General features: G+C 31.6%; 1 long non-coding RNA gene across 2 annotated transcripts; it reads right to left on the bottom strand.

Moving 5' to 3' along the window:
- Nucleotides 1-444: 444 nt before the first annotated feature.
- Nucleotides 445-4,729, bottom strand: LOC131001483 (uncharacterized). Of its 2 annotated transcripts, none has more exons than XR_009093954.1 (3): nt 4,288-4,729; nt 3,377-3,666; nt 445-704 (listed from the first exon to the last, which is right to left on the bottom strand). It is a non-coding gene; the product is annotated as an uncharacterized LOC131001483 (long non-coding RNA). The 2 variants fall into 2 exon arrangements; XR_009093955.1 differs by having other exon boundaries at nt 3,377-3,448; nt 4,288-4,728.
- Between the last annotated feature and the right edge of the window lie 701 nt (nt 4,730-5,430).

Genomic DNA, 5,430 nt, shown 5'->3' with positions numbered 1-5,430 from the left:
AGTATAGTGGTGTCATGTATAGTACCTAGTATAGATAACGGTTTTTAACCGTCATCTATTCTCATTATTCTTGACGGTTATGTATGTATATATGACGGTTTGTAACCTTCAACTATGATGTAATACTTGACACTCATAATATTTTTCTTGACGTTTTTGGACCGTCAAATAAAATAAAATACATGACGGTTATTGGTATATATTTGACACTTTCTCACCGTCATGTATGTAGATTTTTATGACATTTCTACGTATATGCTTGACATTTTCCAACCGTCATCTTTGAAAGAAAATTTGTCAAAGTTAGATACCATATATGACGTTTCAAGAACCGTCATCTATGCTATTTCAGAATTTAAAATATAGTTTTTCTATTTTATTTATTTTTCCTATTTTAAATTTATAAATATTATTAAATTGTATATAAAATAACAAATTTACACATATTGAAGATGTCATTTAATCATTGATAATAATCAATCATCCAACTTCCACAAAAGATCCATTATTTTACAACATCTCCAACATCCATACAAAAAGCTACAAGTCTTCATTCTCAACACTCCCACCTTCCTTTCTTTAAGTCTTCATTCCCACCTTGCTTTCTTTAAGTCTTCATTCTCAACGATCTTATCTTTTTTCACTCTAGCTTTCTTCCACATTATATCTGTATTAATGTTCTCATTACCAAGTAACTCGCCCTTCTGCAATTACAAATATTAGACATGGCAGAGGCTTAGATAATTAAAAACTCGAGTAAAATGAAATGCCAATTAAAAAAAGGCTAATTAAGTCATTCAAGAAAAACAAGATCAAACATTTTAACAAATACATTTAACACAATCTCAAGCTTGGCATGACTGCATTTCACTCAGCATTATAATCAAAGAGCTCGTTCAAGTGTGTAGTGCCCCAAAATATTTTTTTTTTTTACAAAAATTCCTCTTCTTTAATTTATTTCAATAATTAAATTTTAAGTCTTATAAATCGCGCCTAGATATTGCATGAGCATGAGCATGAGCATTTAATCATTTAAAGCATTTATTTTTATTATTATTATTTTTATTAGTATTAAGAATTTTCTTGCTTATTTATAAGATATTATTCTTTAAGTCCAAATAATTATATTTTTAGTACAACCCAATTCTTTCTTGGAGCCCATTCTTGAGCCCAAAGTAATTTCTCCAGAATCTTCTATCACATCTGCTCAACGTGTGTAAGATTGAAAGAAAAACCCTAATTTCACATTTCCTTCTTGAAATTATTGAATTATGGAATGATTTTCCTTTGATTGATTTTACTGCTAAAAATAAATCCCCATCTTCTAGTATAAATATTCCTTTCTTTTCACTATTTTCTTCACACTCACAAAGGCACCGAATTCTTCTGCTGGGTGAGGTAAATCTTTCTCCTCTTCCCTCTGTATTTTTTTTCCTGCATCCTTCTCTTGTTTCTGTTTTTTTTTCTAAAGCTCTGTAGGGATGATAGTACTTTTTCGGTTCTGACGCCACGCTTCATAATAGTACCTACTTTTTAGATAACTTACACTAGCTTATTGGATTTTAGGTACATAAATTAGATATGTTTCGTAAGGTATATATATACACGTATACATATATATAGTTTAAGTTATGTTCCTTGTAGATACACATTTTAATATTGTATTTGAATAATTATAAATATTTTAATCTAAGTTTATGTATATCTATTTTAGTTACTGAATGATTAATTAATACATAGGAATAGTTTTGTAACATGATTAATCCCATTTACTTTTTAAATGTCGTGGACTTATGTTGACATATATATGTCTATGCTTATTTTCTATATAAGTAGAAAGGATTTTTTTTAGTTATTATACATTTACGTAAAAATAGCTATATATATATATGTCCTTTTTTTTTAGCAAGTTGAGATTATTATTCTATCAAATCCGTATTTCAAATATTGTATATATTTTGATTAGAAAATTATTAGTAATAATAGAAAAAGATTTTATTTACGTTTATAGATTCATCTTCATGTGCATTCATTGATTAAACATATCTTAATTATGTTTTCATAATTTATTTTTAGGCGAGGCGCGCAAGACTTAATCTTTAATTTTTTTCACACGTGTCAAAGAGAAGTAAAGGTGGGGTTATAACGTTGCATTTAACATTTATCCTTATTATACGATTTACTCAATTTATATGTGTGAGAAGCAGGCAGAGCCTCCGGGCTATGAGACAGAAAGTTATAGCCTACGGGTTATATGAGACAGAAAGTTATAGCCTACGGGTTATATGAGACAGAAAGTTATAGCCTACGGGTTATATGAGACAGAAAGTTATAACCTACGGGTTATATGAGACAGAAAGTTATAGCCTACGGGTTATAAGAGACAGAAAGTTATAGCCTACGGGCTATATGAGACAGAAAGTTATATAGCCTTCGGGCTAAGAGACAGAAAGTTATTGCTTTCGGGCAATATGAAAGAGCAGACAGTTTTCTTTGCACTTATATTTTGTTGTGATTCTTATAATATGGATAAATGCACCCCACTGAGTTTATTGTACTCACCCCAAAACAATATTATTTTCAGGAGATGGCTCGGGCGATGCGAGGCAGGGCGAATGATGGTCAAGATAAAAGAAGAAATAATATTTTATTTTCAATTAGAATAAAGACTCAGTTTATGATGTTTAATCACATTTCTCAGTTGGATTTGAGTTTTAGTTATTTAAGTATTAAAATCTTATTTATGTTATTCAAAGTACATTTTATTATTTTAATGAAAATTCGGGGCGTCACAAAGTGTCAATATTAATCCTAAATATCCCTTTGTTTCTTTCATTTTATATCATATATATTTGCTGCCACAAAACAAAGAGGTAGATTTCTAACCAAATCCTACTATGACAGCAGCCAACAACATCTCTTCATCCATCTATAAATCCTACTATGACGCCGGGTTACATATATAATAGCTATCTAATATGTAAGATAATTTAAAATACTTATGAGTAATAAAACTACTGGGAACTCGTAGTTAACAAAATGTATAAATGTTGCATTCCAAAGAGAAAAAAGAAGGGAGGGGGCGGAGGGAAAGAAGAAAATCAGTGGGTGGTTACTAAGATATCGCAAATAGGTAAATATAAAATTACAGGAAAGTTTGCACAAATCCAATCATTTTTAATCACAGAACAAGCAGAGATAGATCAGATGCATGAAAACATTGCTGAGTTTGATCGAGCTCTAATATATACTAGAAACCTCACACTCTTAATTAACTCAAACATAGGCAACAGATGGTGCTGAAACCAATCCAAAATATTAGCATAAAACAGGAAAAATAAGAATTCCATAGCCAACACATCTAAAATGAAATTACCTTCTGTTTTAAAAGCTGCTCATTTTCTTTCTCTAGTCTCGCCACCATTGATTCCAGTTCCACCTGATACGCCTAATAAAATCACAAAAACACATTATCAAAGAGAAGGCAAAGGCTCATCCGTTATAAACTATGGATTCCACCTGATACGCCTAATAGCTGCAGACTTTCTGTTCTTAATTATCCTTCTCTGCCACAAAACCCCATGTCTTCAAACATCATGTTGGAACAATTCATATAAATGTTAAAAGAAATGAAGTCTGCTGAGCAGCTACCAACTTTAATGTAACCTTTGATAGAAATATACACATGTTAGCTACTACACATAATATTTAGCCAAACATAAACTCAGCATTTTTCACTTTATGAGAACCAATCTTCAAATTTATGAAACCTAGCAACAAATAAAGCAACACCATTCTTTCACAAAGCTCTCCATCTTCAACAAGTTTGCGGCCATTCAAATTTTCCATTGGAACAACTTATTAGGAAATTTTCACATGTTTTCCAATTCAACATAAGCATTCATTGGCAATAATTAGGAAATTTTCACATAAATTACCCACGAAAATATAACAACAAGTCAAATTAACCAGATGACTTAGTGCACGAGTCTCACAGAGAGAATTGTCTAGTTTCTTATCATTGTCTTCTTCGTGGAGCTAAACTAATTTATCAGCATAGAATTGTCTAAATCTATCAAAGAATACAACTAGCAACACTCTATCAACAATCCATGATCTACATAACAACATTGATTCAAAACCTAATCAAGCAAATTCCAACAACAAAGCATAAATCAGGAAAAAAAACAAGCAGTAAAAACCCTAGCAAGAAGAATCCATGATCAACACCATCAAGCATTTCAATCAAATCATCATGATTCAAATTCTCAAGCCAAGTTCACTCACTTCTTGTGGCGGAGACCGCGGTTAGGGTCCTAACCTTCCAGCTTCGAGATAGGGCAGCTGCAACGGAGGCAGAAGTGCAGCACAAAGCGGCTGTTGAGCAGTGCCATCTTTCGAAGGTCTGCGAGGAGGCACAGTTTGTCGTCACCGCCGCGCCACTTCAATCCCCTGCATCAGGCGCAGGGAGGAGAAATGGGGAAGGATGAGAGAGAGAGATTGGAAGAGGTAGGAGAAATAGAGGAAGGCTCCGGAGGGGGAGTGACGGAGACAAAACCGAGGGCTTCGGCGTAGAGCAGCGGAGGGCAGCGATGAGAAGGAGTCGACGCCTGAGGAGATGGGGCGGCGGAGGCGAGTGACAATCTGAATTAGGGTTTCGATTTTGCTCTGTTTTGATACTTAGCAGATGGAGAAGAAAATGAATTCTCGCGGCAGTTTTCAATTTTGGGAAGTTTATTTATTATTATTAATATAAAATATAAAAAGTTGGAATTATTCATTATTCATTATAAGTGTTAGTACAATTGGTTAATATTTGTGTGAGGAAAAATTTGATACGCGATTAAGACTAAAGACTAAAGATATAGTTAAATAAATATAAATAAAATTAATATACAAACACATATAAAATATATTTTAAAAATAAAATAAAATAATTCACATCAATAACTCAATAAAATCCTAAATTTGAAAATATAAAATTTTCAACTTTGTATAAAGTGTAATGATAATTATAGTTATTAAATAAATTTAAAAATTATCAAAAAAATTAGTACTAAACATTATTATTATAGAATATTACGCATCATAACAAATAAATAAATATTTTCATACACAAATATTATGCATAAATGTCATGTATAACAATTAATTTAACGCATATACATGATGCTTGTTTTAAATATACTTGACATTTTATACACAATGTCAAGAAAAATAAAATTAATGACAGTTTGTTCAACAACATACATGACAATTTGATTAATTGTCATGTATTGCATTTAAATTAACGCACATATATGACGCTTTGAAATGAACGTCATCTATACTATGAATAAATGACGCTCATACATGACGTTTTTTCTAAAAGTGTCAGCACAGCGTCATGTATTGAATACATGACACTGCATACATGACGCTTTTTTTGGA

The sequence above is a fragment of the Salvia miltiorrhiza genome, chromosome 8, assembly GCF_028751815.1.
Source record: "Salvia miltiorrhiza cultivar Shanhuang (shh) chromosome 8, IMPLAD_Smil_shh, whole genome shotgun sequence".
Lineage (NCBI taxonomy): Eukaryota > Viridiplantae > Streptophyta > Magnoliopsida > Lamiales > Lamiaceae > Salvia > Salvia miltiorrhiza.
The sequence above is the reverse complement of the archived record's forward strand: the minus strand, read 5'-3'. Positions and strand labels throughout refer to the sequence as shown.